Consider the following 16,318-nt stretch of genomic DNA (forward strand, 5'->3'; position numbering starts at 1 on the left):
AACCGCGCTCTACTCACCCTACCCGGGTCTACCGGTGAGTCTCGCCTCTGCTCCCGGCCTGTGGCATTGGCCGTGAAGCTGACGTTCCGTCGACAGCGCTGCAGCCGATCAGTGAGCTCAGTGGCTCTGAGTGGGGCGTTGTGTCTACAAGACCTTTTAAGGAAGCCAGCAAAAAAATTGAAGAGAAGGGAAAGCACAAAAGGACCTGGTCTTGCTGAGCACTGGAAAGGGCAGCCGGCAGCCAGACGTCAAAGTAGAAAAGCAGCAAGTGAGAGGCTTGTCTCTGTCTACGGCCACACCATACTGAACACGCCTGATCTCGGAAGCTAAGCAGGGTTGGTCCTGGTTAGTACTTGGATAGGAGACCGCCTGGGAATACCAGGTGCTGTAGGCTTTTGCTTTTTCCTTCTTTCCACCAGCAGGGGGCACTCTCTTCTATGGCTTTTTTCCATTCCCTTTCACAAGTGCACACATTCATTCTCTTTTCTTTTTTCATTTGCTTTCTCTCTTGCGCTATTTCATCTCTGCAAAATACCAGCATCCTTCTGATCACCGTGGGCCTCCAGCATTGTTGCTTCTTTACTTTTAATACTAGGACCAGCGTCTCCCGCGTGGCTGGAGGCAACCACAGGTAACCCCAAGCAGAAGACCTTTGCAGGCAACACGACCCTCCCCCCTGAAGAGCAGCTCAAAGTCACTGGCAACCATCTCACCCTCTTCCTTCATTCACCCCTGGACGTCTCGCTCCGCCCCCAAGTTACGGGTCCAGCTTGCTCTTTCTGTCACATTACCGCGATGAAGGGTTTAGCCTGCAGGAGACCCTGCGCCGAGACATTTTTGAAGACACCTGATGCGGCGGGTGAATCACTGCTAAACAAACCACACCTGTAGGGATGGCACAGCCTTTGCATGGACCCTTCGGAGCCCGCCCCGTCACGGCCAGATTGCTCGCCACCAAGCGATCCTGAGAAAGGCTGGCCGGGCGATAGATCAAGCAGCGTCTACTGGTCTTATCACCTTGGATACGCACGATCTCGTCTGATCTTGGAAGCAAAGCAGGGCTGGGTTCGGACAGTACTTGGATGGGAGACCTTCTGGGAACACCGGGTGCTGTAGACCATTTTGATGACGTTTTGCCCTACTGCCCAGCTCGGCTAGCATGGAACGGCGCCTTGCCGGACACTGACCTTAAGCAACTTAGATGATGGAAGCCCCAAGGCCTCTGAGCCAGTTGGCAGCTAAGTACGCCACCACGCAGGCTTGACACCGAGCTCCTTGTCACGGCTAGGAGTGCTTATTGACTCCGCAGCTCGCCGGGTGGAAATGATGGCGTTTAAAGCACTCGGGGCCGTGAAGGGGCCAGGCATTCAGCAGGTGCCCAGGGAAGGTTTTGGATGCCGGTCGCCTAGCGAGGGCCTGCAGAAGTAACATGTTTCTCTGCAAAGAAGCTTGTGTTACCAATCCAGACGGCTGACAAAGAGCTAACCTCAGTGCAAGGAAGGAAAGGAAGGAATTGGGGAGGGGGGGTTGATTCCTGGTAGGGCCCTGAAATCATAAAACAGGCAGGAGAGTCTGATGCATGGTGACGGAGAGGTTGTAGGGGCAGATAGGGGGTGTTGTGCATGCCGGCTTGTGTGTGAGATTGCGCTTTCTAGGTGTGGCGCGCTGCAGACAGTCAAAGGGATTGTTCCCTTTCATTAAAAGTTAATCCCCGGCTGCAGCCTATTAGAAAGCAACTAACCGTGCTCTACTCACCCTACCCGGGTCTACCGGTGAGTCTCGCCTCTGCTCCCGGCCTGTGGCATTGGCCGTGAAGCTGACGTTCCGTCGACAGCGCTGCAGCCGATCAGTGAGCTCAGCGGCTCTGAGTGGAGCGTTGTGTCTACAAGACCTTTTAAGGAAGCCAGAAAAAAAATTGAAGAGAAGGGAAAGCACAAAAGGACCTGGTCTTGCTAAGCACTGGAAAGGGCAGCCGGCAGCCAGACTTCAAAGTAGAAAAGCAGCAAGTGAGAGGCTTGTCTCTGCCTATGGCCACACCACCCTGAACACGCCTGATCTCATCTGATCTCGGAAGCTAAGCAGGGTCAGGCCTGGTTAGTACTTGGATGGGAGACTGTAAAATAATACTCTTCCTGTATTTTTTTTTTCTACTGAGGACTTCTCAAAGTATCAATATCACGATATTCTTATAAAAAAATGTATCTATTTATTCTTGGATTGTCCATTAAAAAGAATCAGATTGCAGCAGGTACATACAATAATTAGTTATAAAGTAATTGTCCATTTGTCTATAATTAGCTTAATTGTTGAGATTCACCCATCTTTCCTTGGATCCTGGCTGGTAAATCATGTTTTTGTCCAGCATGTGTCCAGGCCTACATGTCATCTGCTTCTCAGCATGAAGATTCTGTGTCTTGTGGGGTGGGCAGAGCAAGAGAGCCCCCCCTTTCTGTACCATGGGCTTTTATAGCCAGTCGTATGGACACCTGTTCTAAATATGGTAGTGAACCAAAAATACACACACAAATAGCGCATGTCAACTAGACCCGATGGCTGAGGCATAGAACTCAGAAAAATGATTATCGATTAACATTCCAAATGAATTTCCATAATTAGCCATTTAACATTTCCCCCTTTTTTGAGAATAAAAGGACTTTAACTGAAAAATCTCAAAAGAAGATACATTCATCAATCATTTTTTCTTTCCTTCTTCCATGGCAATATCATTAAATTTCCATAATAATAATAATAGTAATAATAGTATTAATATCGGATTATTGTTATATAATGATGTGAATTCATGTTATGGTAAGCCGTGACTAATATTCATTTAATATGTATAATTATACTTCCCTATATCTAAATTGAAGCAATCGCGGGTTCAATCGTCATCATCTGATGTCATCGGGTCGTCGTCTCGACTTCTTCTTGGTTTTTTTATAACACAGTCTTTAGATGAAAACTTCTTTGAAATAAATTACAGCATGTAGATATTGTACAGTCCATAATTGTGTTCATTATTGTTTAGTCCATAAACTGTACTCTTTATTAGAAAGATCATGTGTGTCAGTTGATAAGAAAACAAAGTCCATGGATGAAATGTAGCTTTAATATCTGTGCAGTGTCACCTGGACTTACGTTGGATCGTCTTTGGAATCTTCCGTGTGTCCGCACTGGTCTCGTGTCACTTTTGGAACAGATATGACGTCTTTGGTCAGTAAAGCAAGGGTTAACTTGACACTTTCCTGCTTTATATAGCACCATAAACAGTACTCAGTCCTTTATATACAGGACACATATGCCAGGTATTACCTGTTCACCAGCTTTCATTGAAGCGTTGCAGGTGATAAGAAACCACTGGAACGTGATGAAACTTGAACACAACACAGTACATATAGGATCATCGTCCTCTGCCATCCTGGTGATCAGTGGTGTGAATTGTATTGTATGTAATGGACACAGTCTATTATAACACTCAGCATTCACACCTGTTACCTTCTGAGACGTCCGGATATCAGTTGCTTCTTCTTGTAACTTTTGAGAATCTCTTTGATTTATAAAAATTAAAAGTCTTTATTAAGATAGAATTCATAATTGCGATGTCTTGATTGAAGTCTTCATTCCCTAATCTGATACCAAATCTGGCAGTTTTTCCTAACCTATAATATCACAGCGTACCATAGCAATCAGTAATATCCATCTAATTATTATCAAAATATTAAAATAAATTATGTTTGGAATAATAAACAATAATATATAATAATTCATTATCAATCAAGTTCTCCGTATGATAGAACATTTTTATGTCATAGGTGTAATTACCTTTTCCAACCCATAGGTGTCAGTGTATTTTGAAAAAACAAGTTTTTATATCTTTATTAAACCAATAATATCAAAGAATGTATACTCCTGAACCAAAATGAATAAATATATGAATGTATGAATGAATGAATGAATGAATAATTGAATGAATGAAATGTTGTGTTTACTCAGAAAATGTAAACATTTTTTTCCTTAGCAATATATATTTAATGAAGCAATACTCTTGTATTAGACATTACTTTATTAAATATTAATGTGTTTTCTCAATTGAGATATTGAACTGAAATAAAATCAAATGAGAATTAAAAAATGAAAAAATAGAAAAATAAGAAGTATAAAGTAAGAATAAAATTTTAAAAATGAAAAATAAAATTAAGAGTAAAAATAAGAATAAAAATAAAAATAAGACCTTTAAATTTTAATGACAAATGCAGAGTAATTATATTCTCCATAAAAAATACCCTTATATCTCCATTATCTGGATGATTTCATATTTGTCATAACCTTGTACCACCAAAAAATATTAAATTTTGCAACTTTGCATGTAATACCCTTCTTAATTATACCATAGTACCTTATTATTATTTCTTCTTTATTAAAATGTGTGGAAAGTAAGTATTGATCAAAAGTGATTATGTAATCAGGATCAAAGACACATTTTCCCCCTTAATACCAAAAATATTATTTTATAAAATTTATGTATATATCAGAACCAAATTAAAAATAATTATTCTTCTAGAAATATTGTGCATAAATTTCATATCGATGAGTAGCATAGATTTGACTAAAGAGAGGTGTGTACCTATTTAGGTAACCATTAAAAATAATATTATAGTTATTCAAGAATATTATCATGTGGAAAATTATTCTAAATATAAATTTGCTTTGTAAACCATTTTGATGTGTGGTTGCCCTTATCCACTATTAGTTAAATCAAGAAATAATAATTATTAAAGAAATATAGAAATATATATATGTAGATACAGTGCCTACAAGTAGTATTTAACCCCCTGCAGATTTAGCTGGTTTGATAAGATGCAAATAAGTTAGAGCCTTCAAACTGCAAACGAGAGTAGGTTTTATGAACATAAGCATAAATCTTACAAACCAAAAAGTTATGTTGCTCAGTTGAATTTTATTAAATTTTAAACATAAAAGTGTGTGTCAATTATTATTCAAACCCTATGTTTAATATTTTGTGGAATAACCCTTGTTTGCAATTACAGCTAATAATCGTCTTTTATAAGACCTGATCAGGCCGGCACAGGTCTGTGGAGTTATCTTGGCCCACTCCTCCATGCAGATCTTCTCCAAGTTATCTAGGTTCTTTGGGTGTCTCATGTGGACTTTATTCTTGAGCTCCTTCCACAAGTTTTCAATTGGGTTAAGGCCAAAATCTCCAGGTAGGCTGTGCTATCCATCTTCCCATGGATGAGGACCAGATGGCCAGGCCCCTTGGCAGAGAAACAGCCCCACAGCATGATGCTGCCACCACCATGCTTGACTGTAGGGATGGTATTCTTGGGGTCGTATGCAGTGCCATCCAGTCTCCAAACGTCACGTGTGTGGTTGGCACCAAAGATCTCGATCTTGGTCTCATCAGACCATAGAACCTTGAACCAGTCTGTCTCAGAGTCCTCCAAGTGATCATGAGCAAACTGTAGACGAGCCTTGACATGACGCTTTGAAAGTAAAGGTACCTTACGGGCTCGTCTGGAGGGGAGACCATTGCGGTGGAGTACGTTACTTATGGTATTGACTGAAACCAATGTCCCCACTGCCATGAGATCTTCCCGGAGCTCCTTCCTTGTTGTCCTTGGGTTAGCCTTTGTAACGGGTCTGGGAGGCGGAACCTCTGAGCTACTATACAAGGGGGCGGTCCTTGTAAGGGAGCGGGTGGCGACCAGGCAGGCAGTCACAGCAGGTGACCGGGACAGTCTCTAGAAGAACGGGCAGGAGGTCTCGGCAAGTGACCGGGGCAGTCTCTGGATGAACGGGCAGATGGTCACGGCAAGTGACCAGGGCAGTCTCTGGGTGAATGGGCAGATGGTCACGGCAAGTGACCGAGGCAGTCTCTGGGTGAACGGGCAGATGGTCACGGCAAGTGACCGGGGCAGTCTCTGGGTAAAGGGTTGGTACGACGTGTGGCGGCTGATGGTAGACGTGAGCTCCCAGGTGAGCAGGCGAGAGTCTCTGGATAAACGGGTGGTCACAGCATGTGACGGCGGAGCCTCCAGGAAGACCAACAGACAGGCGGCAGATGAGCGCTCCCAGGTGAGCGGGCAGAAGTCTCTGGACAGGCGGGTGGTCACAGCACGTGACGGCAGAGCCTCCAGGTAGGCTAGCAGACAGGCAGCACATGAGCGCTCCCAGGTGAGCGGCCAGGAGTCACTGGACAGGCAGGTGGTCACAGCACGTGACGGCAGAGCCTCCAGGTAGGCTAGCAGGCAGGTAGCAGATGTGCGCTCCCAGTTGATCGGGCAAGCTGGTCCATAGACAGACTGACAAGAGTTGGAAGGCAGACCGTCGGACCTCAGGCAAGCAGGCAGGTAGTTGATGTGCGCTCCCAGGTGAGCGGGCAAGCTGGTCCTTAGACAGTCTGACAGGAGTAGTAAGGCAGACCGTCGGACCTCAGGCTAGCAGGCAGGTAGCAGAATATCAGGCAGTAATAAGACAGCAAGCTGGCAGGAATCTGGCAGGTATCTGGCAGGTAACTGGCAACGGGACCTGAGGGCTGAAGCAGAGTAGTGAACAGTGCAACAACATTGCTCGGGCACCTCCATTTTGGAGGAGGTGCCTTATATATGGTGAAGTCCTCCGGCCATTGGCCGGGGACTCCTTAGGACGGCGCGCACGGCCCCTTTAAGAGGGAGAGCGCGCGCGCGCGCCCTAAGCACAGTGGCCGGGAAGGAGCGCGGGGCAGGGACTCCGGCGCTACAGTACCCCCCCTTTAGGCCCCCCCTTTTTTAGGCCAGACAGAAATTTAGCAAGGATGAGCGGGGCATGGATGTTCTCCCGGGGCTCCCACGTTCTCTCCTCAGGACCAAACCCCTTCCAATCTACTAGAAAAAAGGTCTTTCCTCTTACCCTTTTGGTGGCAAGAATGTTCTCTACCTCAAACTCGTCCTCAGCAGAAACCGGAGCAGGAGGCGTACCTGTAGACTTGGAAAAAGAGTTAAGTACCACAGGTTTGAGGAGAGATACATGGAAGGAGTTAGGGATCCGTAAGTTGGCCGGGAGTTTCAATTTATAGGCCACTGGGTTGATCTGACTGATGACCTCCAGAGGACCGATGAACCGAGGCCCTAACTTGTAAGAAGGTATCTTGAGTCGGACATATTTAGATGAGAGCCAGACTTTATCTCCAGGACGAAATTGTGGAGGATCCAGGCGTTTTTTGTCAGCGTGTCTTTTCATCTGTTCGGACGACTGAAGGAGTGCGGATCGGGTACTCTCCCAAATGGAGGAAAATTTGCTAACGAGAGATTCCGCAGCCGGGTTGTCCACAGAGGTGGAGACAGGAAAAGGAATCCGAGGATGCTGACCGACGACTACAAAAAACGGGGATTTGGAGGAGGATTCGCTCTCGTGACTGTTATAAGAGAACTCGGCCCATGGTAGGAGATCCACCCAGTCTGAATGATGGGCATTAACGAAGTGCCGGAGGTAACTGGTCAGGTTCTGATTGATCCGCTCCACTTGACCATTGGACTGTGGGTGGTAAGCGGAAGAGAAGTCCAGGGTGACGTCTAGCAGTTTACAAGTGGCTCTCCAGAAACGTGAGGTGAACTGTACCCCACGATCCGACACGATGTGGAGGGGCAGGCCATGAAGACGAAAGATGTGACGAATAAAGTCTTTAGCTAGCTCGGGTGCAGACGGGAGGCCTGGCAGGGGAACGAAATGAGCCATCTTGGAGAAGCGGTCAGCGACCACCCAAATGACCGTACAACCGGCAGAGACTGGGAGGTCAGTTATAAAGTCCATTGCTATATGCTGCCAGGGGGCAGCAGGTACAGAAAGCGGAAGGAGGCGACCGGCTGGCAGATGTCTCGGAACCTTGTTGCGGGCGCAGGACACACAGGCAGAAACAAAGTCTATTACGTCCTTGTGCAGGCTAGGCCACCAGTGGTGCCGGGTAATAAGCTGGAGGGTCTTTTTCTGACCGGCGTGGCCAGCCAGTTTAGACGAGTGACCCCAGTGAAGGATCTTCTCCCGATCAGGTACTGATACGAACGTCTTTCCGGGAGGGAGACGATTTAGACTCACGGGAGCCACCTGCATTACTCTGGCGGGATCGATGATGTGTTTCGGATCTTCCTCGAGATCAGACACCAGAAAGGATCGAGACAAGGCGTCCGCCTTGACGTTTTTGTCAGCCGGGCGAAAATGAAGAACAAAATCAAAGCGAGCAAAAAACAAGGACCACCGGGCTTGGCGCAGGTTAAGTCTCTGGGCATGCTGGAGGTAAGCCAAGTTCTTGTGGTCAGTGTAAATTATTACTGGGTGAAGAGCCCCCTCGAGCAGGTAACGCCACTCCTCCAATGAGAGTTTGATGGCCAATAACTCTCGGTCTCCTATGGAATAATTGTGCTCTGAGGAGGAGAAGAGTTTAGAGAAGAAGCCGCAAGTTACCATCCTCCCGGAAGATGATTTTTGAGTAAGTACCGCTCCGGCTCCAGAGGAGGAGGCGTCAACTTCCAGGAAGAACTGTTTGTTGCCATCCGGGCGATGCAGCACCGGGGCGGAAGAGAAGGCCTGTTTTAAGGAAAGAAAGGCCTCCTCTGCTTCGGGCGGCCACTCTTTGGGATTAGTACCCTTACGGGTGAGCGCGGAAATTGGGGCAGTCCGGGAAGAGAAGTGCGGTATGAAGAGGCGGTAGTAGTTGGCGAAGCCCAGGAACCGCTGAATGGCCTTCAACCCCTCCGGTCGAGGCCATTTCTCGATGGCGGACAGTTTCTCTGGATCCATTCGTAGGCCGGTCTGAGAAATAATGTAGCCCAAAAACGGAAGCGAGGTCTGCTCAAAGAGGCACTTCTCGTATTTAGCGAAGAGGTGATTCTGCCTGAGCAGGACCTGACGAACGTCCCTCCGGTGAGTCTGGAGATCCGGAGAGAAGACCAAGATGTCATCCAGGTACACCACTACGCAGGAGTAGAGAAGGTCCCGGAAGATGTCATTGACCAACTGTTGAAAGACGGCAGGAGCGTTACAGAGACCAAAGGGCATTACCAGATATTCATAGTGGCCGTCCCGGGTGTTGAATGCCGTCTTCCATTCATCCCCCTGACGGATACGAACCAGGTTGTACGCCCCACGGAGGTCCAGTTTGGTGAAGATTCTAGCCCCCCTCAGACGATCAAATAACTCCGGAATGAGCGGAAGGGGGTACTTATTCTTCACCGTGATCTGGTTAAGGCCTCTATAGTCTATACAGGGACGGAGAGAGCCGTCCTTCTTTTTGACGAAAAAGAAGCCTGCTCCCGCCGGGGAGGTAGATTTCCGGATGAATCCCCTGGCCAGATTCTCCTCAATATATTCGGACATCGACCGGGTCTCAGCAGCGGATAATGGATAAATACGCCCACAGGGAGGAGTAGTACCAGGTAACAGGTCGATAGGGCAGTCGTATGGTCTATGAGGGGGTGGTGTCTCTGCCTCCTTTTTATTAAAGACATCAGCATAAGACCAATAAGGAATCGGAAGTCCAGGTAGATTAGCTGGGGTAGGAGAAGGACGGACGGGATGGACGGGAACCAGACAGGTCTTATGGCAGTCCTGTCCCCAGCGAAGGACTTCTCCGGTCTGCCAGTCAACCACGGGTGCATGTCTCTGGAGCCAAGGTAGACCTAGCAAGAGGGCGTGAGAGAGTCCAGGCAGAACATGAAAGGAGATACTCTCAGAATGCAGTATTCCCACCTGCAGAGTAATGGATTCGGTGATGAGTTGGATGGGGCGTGGTAAGAGACCCCCATCCACGGCAGCAACAGACAAGGGTACAGCCAGAGGTTTGGTGGGGATGCGGAATTTCTCTACCAGGGACTGTGAAATAAGATTCCCGGCTGCTCCAGAGTCAAGTTGGGCTAGTTCGAAATAACGGTTCTCCCCGCAGACGATTGAGACTGACAGCAGCAGAGATGGAGAGGATTTATTCTTGTCTAGGTCGACCTCTCTGAGCGAACCTAGACACAGGCGTTTCCCGACCTCTCCGGGCAGGCACAGATCTGGTGCTCCTTACTGCCACAGTAGAAGCAGCTCCCCTCGGCACGGCGTAAGTCCTGACGGGTTTTGACCATCTTGGTCTGGTCGACCTGCATAGGCTCAGGAGAGTGTACCTGGGGAGAGACGGATTTCTGAAAAGTAGGAGCTAGACGTGGAAACCTCCTCTCACGGGTGACCTCTTTGGCACGCTCCTGGAACCGTAGGTCAATCCGGGTGGCAAGAGTTATTAGGTCATCGAGAGTGGTAGGAATGTCCCGACTGGCAAGTTCATCTTTAATACGGCCGGACAGACCCTCCCAGAAGACGGATACCAGAGCGTCGTTATCCCAGGCCAGCTCCGAGGCAAGGGTACGGAACCGTATGGCATATTGGCCCACGGTGAGACTTCCCTGACGGAGGCGTAGCAGTGATGATGCGGATGAGGTCTTCCGTCCGGGTTCGTCGAAGACTTTCCGGAAAGCCATGAGAAAGGCAGGCAAGTCGGACACCAGGGGTCTCCTCTCTCCCATAGAGGATTTACCCAGGCCAGGGCCTCCCCGGTGAGATGGGACATGATGAAGGCAATTTTGGCCCGGTCGGAGTTAAACTGGTGGGACAGGAGTTCAAAGTGCAGGGTGCACTGATTTATGAAGCCCCGAGCCTGGGCGGAGTCGCCTCCGAAGCGAGGAGGTACAGAAAGCCGGGGTCCGGGGTAGGATACCATGGTATTAATGGACAGCGGAGCTGCCGGATTGCGAGTCATGGCACTGGCGGAGGTTGCTGGCGGAGCAGTCAGAGTGTCCAGGCGAGAATTGACATTCCGCAGGTGACCCAGGATGGACTCCTGTTGGGACCTCTGACGGGACAGTTCATGACACAGGACCGAGAGCGAGGGAGCTTGGGTGCCACCGGGTTCCATGGCCCGAGCAAACTGTAACGGGTCTGGGAGGCGGAACCTCTGAGCTACTATACAAGGGGGCGGTCCTTGTAAGGGAGCAGGTGGCGACCAGGCAGGCAGTTACAGCAGGTGACCGGGACAGTCTCTAGAAGAACGGGCAGGAGGTCACGGCAAGTGACCGGGACAGTCTCTGGATGAACGGGCAGATGGTCACGGCAAGTGACCGGGGCAGTCTCTGGGTGAACGGGCAGATGGTCACGGCAAGTGACCGGGGCAGTCTCTGGGTGAACGGGCAGATGGTCACGGCAAGTGACCGGGGCAGTCTCTGGGTAAAGGGTTGGTACGACCTGTGGCAGCTGATGGTAGACGTGAGCTCCCAGGTGAGCAGGCGAGAGTCTCTGGATAAACGGGTGGTCACAGCATGTGACGGCGGAGCTTCCAGGAAGACCAACAGACAGGCGGCAGATGAGCGCTCCCAGGTGAACGGGCAGAAGTCTCTGGACAGGCGGGTGGTCACAGCACGTGACGGCAGAGCCTCCAGGTAGGCTAGCAGACAGGCAGCAGATGAGCGCTCCCAGGTGAGCGGGCAGGAGTCACTGGACAGGCAGGTGGTCACAGCACGTGACGGCAGAGACTCCAGGTAGGCTAGCAGGCAGGTAGCAGATGTGCGCTCCCAGGTGAGCGGGCAAGCTGGTCCATAGACAGACTGACAAGAGTTGGAAGGCAGACGTCGGACCTCAGGCAAGCAGGCAGGTAGTTGATGTGCGCTCCCAGGTGAGCGGTCAAGCTCGTCCTTAGACAGCCTGACAGGAGTAGTAAGGCAGACCGTCGGAGCTCAGTCTAGCAGGCAGGTAGCAGAATATCAGGCAGGAAAAAGACAGCAAGCTGGCAGGAATCTGGCAGGTATCTGGCAGGTAACTGGCAACGGGACCTGAGGGCTGAAGCAGAGTAGTGAACAGTGCAACAACATTGCTCGGGCACCTCCATTTTGGAGGAGGTGCCTTATATATGGTGAAGTCCTCCGGCCATTGGCCGGGGACTCCTTAGGACGGCGCGCGCGGCCCCTTTAAGAGGGAGGGAGAGCGCGCGCGCCCTAAGCACAGTGGCCGGGAAGGAGCGCGCGCTGCCAGCAGAGCAGGAGGAGGACGCCGGGCACGGAGCAGAGAGGTGAGGGGAACAGCGTCCCTGCCTAGCAGAGGGCAGGGACGCCGGCGCTACAGCCTTGACTCTTCGGACAAGCCTGGCCTCGGCACGGGAGGACACTTTCAAAGGCTGTCCAGGCCGTGGAAGGCTAACAGTCGTTCCATAAGCCTTCCACTTACGGATGATGCTCCCAACAGTGGAGACAAGTAGGCCCAACTCCTTGGAAAGGGTTTTGTACCCCTTGCCAGCCTTGTGACCCTCCACGATCTTGTCTCTGATGGCCTTGGAATGCTCTTTTGTCTTTCCCATGTTGAAAATGTCTGAGTGCTGTTCACAAGTTTGGGGAGGTTCTTAAATAGTCAGAAAAGGCAGGCAAAAGAGATCTTTAATCCACACATGTGAAGCTCAATATTCTTGGAGCCTGAACTACTTCTTAATACTTTAGGGGGACCAAACAGAATTCTTGTGGTTTGAGGGGTTGAATAATAAATGACACTCTGAATTAACTTTTAACGTTTTAAAAAAACAAAAAAACAAAAAAAAAGTTGCTGCAGTGCATTTCCCACTTCCAGGCTGATCTACAGTACAAATGTCACAATGCCAAGTTAATTCAGCATGTGTCAACCACCTAAATCTGCAGGGGGTTGAATACTACTTGTAGGCACTGTAATACCTAATTATGTATTTTAATTTCCTCAGATTTAAATATATTTTTGTACCTTCACATAAAGAAACATTTTTTTTTTCAAACATACAAACATACGAGGCCTCTGTCACATCAATCACACTTAGCAGCTGCTGATTTACTCATCTGTCACCTTCACTCTGACATTCACAGATCTGTTCAACTCAAACATTCCACATATGAAGTTTTAGATATATATATATATATTTAACCCAAAATTGTTGTATCCCAATTTATTAACGCGCATTGCCATATCAATTGAATATCTTTATATTTCTTTGAATATTCCCCAAGTACATATTATATAATATGAGAGTAAGTCACTGGAATTTCAGACACTTGAAAAAACTCTTGTCTTAGATTCTTTCTTCACTGGCTGCCCGGTCTTAAGTTACATCAGTTGAAAATAGAATGAATGGGATCCTATACTATTAGCTCAAAGTTCAAAGGCCGCAGCTGTCACACGTCATGCTGTAAAGCTACTTTAATTTGCACGAACACTTCATGCACAGAAAATATTAGCAACACAAAAGAATTAATAAGTATTACATATATATTATAGTTCAACTAGATATATTGTTATTATTTTAAAATGTTATACACATAAAATCATGCAATTTTTTCACTTCCTGTGTGAATAAAGAAATAAATCCATTTTAGAGTTCTCTGATCAAATCCTGCTTTGTAATGAAAACTCTAAGGAAATATAAGAAAATAAAATTAAATATCAAATTCATACAGAAACAGAATTATTTAAATATCTTATACATATATTGGTTGGTTCTAATGTAATTCAAAATATTGCTACTTAAATTTATATATATGAAGTTCTAATTTATTAATTAATATATATATATATATTTTATAAACGTATATAAATACAATTATACGCAATCTCTACTTAGAAAAGTGTACATATATATATATATATATGAACTATTAGAAACTATGTAACTACAATTTACTGTATGAGATTATAAATAAATATTGAGACATTGTATTACATTTTGATACATTATAATTACAGTTTTTCCTTAGCCACTCCCTAAACCAAATCTTCTGTCTCTCTCAAATATCTCCAGGAACACCCTCTTTAGGAAAGCCATTTTTCTATCCTTCAAAACCTCAGAGAACTGCCTGTTCTTCTGTCCACATTCCATGACGTCACTGTGAGTTGGTCGTCTCACCTGTCTCTGTCCATCAGTTTCAGCCATTTTCCTTTTTAGAGAATCACAGTTCTGACTGAGAATTAACTCATTCTGTGGAGAGATGGATCTTTGCACTGGCTGATATGGCTTATAACATATATGAAATCTTCTGCGTATTTGATAGAGTTCACTATGGGGATGACTCAGTCTAGGAGAGTTTGATATTGGCTTTTGGTAAGATTTTACCTTTCCTGGTTTTATAAATTTAGCTTGATTTATTTTCTTTTCACGATTCTCATGTTTTCTAACAGAATCCAGCATCTGCGCACATTCAAATAATTAATTTTTTTGTGATGCCATAACTTGGGAAACTGAATTTAGGAATTTGAATTTTTGTACAAAAGTTGTTATCATATGTTGTACTTTTCCATTTTTGATGAGAGCTTTGTACAACCGTTCAAATATGGACATGAATGTATATGTACATTCCTTCCTACCAATCCTTAGTTTCTGCAGATCTTCTATGTTGGGAAAATCCTTTGTGACACAATAAATCAAATATCTTAATCTGTCCGAATCATTTTCTCATCCATTAGGAGAGTCATTTTCACACGGCATTAAATGTAAACGTCTGGACAATGTCACAGGAATCCATATTTAAAATAATTGATTCCTCTCCTCATTGGATAAATCAAACTTATCAGAGAATTTATCAAATGTCTCTGAATTTCTACAGGCATGGATTTTGACATCATATTTTGGCATGATTTGTATAATTTCAGCAAATTTTTCCTCATTTTAATTTGGAGTTGAGCCTGGGTAATTCCAGAATTCTCTGATATTTTTAGTGGCTCTTGTACGTCCGTTCCTCCTACGTCACTCACGTCTCCTCCCACATCACCTAGTATGTCGGTTTCTCGTATGTCAGTCATGTCTCCTCCCATGTCAGGTTTCTGTATGTCCGTCTCTTGGTCAGACCCAAGGTCACCTTCAGTTATAGACACGTGTCTTACTTCTTGTTCATTTTCCACATTACAGTCAGAATCAGTATCACCGTCTGACACTTCTACACTATTTTCCTGCTTAGAAATCTCTAACACAAGACTATGAAAAAAATCTACCAAATGTAGAATATTTCTCAATTTCTGTTTGTCTCTATTTACCAATTTAGAAGTTAACTGTAAATTCTGCAATTCACATTCTTTGTATAAACTGAGCCACAAAACTTCTATGTCATCTCCTACATTAACTTTGAAATTAATATTACTTTGTTTAGCAAAAGAAAAAATTATATCCATATTTTGCTTACCTTAAGATTCCTTGGCTTCTCTTTATCAGCACGTCCTGTCTTCAGTTCGTCTGATTCTTTTCCTGTGTGATTCTGTTCCTTGTTAGTACCTCTGCTTCCTGTCTTTCCTCAGTCTGTAGGTCCTTTCTGCTTCTCGTGAAAAACTAGTGAATTTACTGACAAGTGAACAACAGCTGTTCAGCTCGTCAGGACTCCCCCCTTGTTCACGGAAGAAATTCACTTACTTAATTTAAAAAGCAAAAAAACAGGACTGGCTGGCTCACCATTGTAAAATAATACTCTTCCTATATTATTTTTTTCTACTGAGGACTTCTCAAAGTATCAATATCACGATATTCTTTTAAAAAAATGTATCTATTTATTCTTGGATTGTCCATTAAAAAGAATCAGATTGCAGCAGGTACATACAATAATTAGTTATAAAGTAATTGTCCATTTGTCCATAATTAGCTTAATTGTTGAGATTCACCCATCTTTCCTTGGATCCTGGCTGGTAAATCATGTCTTTGTCCAGCATGTGTCCAGGCCTACATGTCATCTGCTTCTCAGCATGAAGATTCTGTGTCTTGTGGGGTGGGCAGAGCAAGAGAGCCCCCCCATTCTGTACCATGGGCTTTTATAGCCAGTCGTATGGACACCTGTTCTACATATGGTAGTGAACCAAAAATACACACACAAATAGCGCATGTCAACTAGACACGATGGCTGAGGCATAGAACTCAGAAAAATGATTATCGATTAACATTCCAAATGAATTTCCATAACTAACCATTTAACAGAGACCGCCTGGGAATGCCAGGTGCTGTAGGCTTTTGCTTTTTCCTTCCTTCCACCAGCAGGGGGCACTCTCTTCTATGCCTTTTTTCCATTCCCTTTCACAAGTGCACACATTCATTCTCTTTTCTTTTTTTCATTTGCTTTCTCTCTTGCGCTATTTCATCTCTGCAAAATACAAGCATCCTTCTGATCACCGTGGGCCTCCAACATTGTTGCTTATTTACTTTTAATACTAGGCTCCTTTTCACCAGGACCAGCCTCTCCCGGGTGGCTGGAGGCAACCACCGGTAACCCCAAGCAGAAGAACTTTGCAGGCAACACGACCCTCCCCCCTG

At 46.0% G+C, this 16,318-nt stretch overlaps 2 pseudogenes; both read left to right on the forward strand.

Moving 5' to 3' along the window:
* The first annotated feature begins 285 nt into the window (after window positions 1–285).
* On the forward strand, window positions 286–394 carry LOC141269875 (5S ribosomal RNA; annotated as a pseudogene).
* Window positions 395–999: 605 nt separating this feature from the next.
* On the forward strand, window positions 1,000–1,119 carry LOC141269836 (5S ribosomal RNA; annotated as a pseudogene).
* Window positions 1,120–16,318: the final 15,199 nt, after the last annotated feature.

The sequence above is a fragment of the Phyllobates terribilis genome, unplaced genomic scaffold (genome assembly GCF_046119375.1).
Source record: "Phyllobates terribilis strain yellow unplaced genomic scaffold, ASM4611937v1 Scaffold_4__5_contigs__length_816908805, whole genome shotgun sequence".
Taxonomy (NCBI): Eukaryota; Metazoa; Chordata; class Amphibia; order Anura; family Dendrobatidae; genus Phyllobates; species Phyllobates terribilis.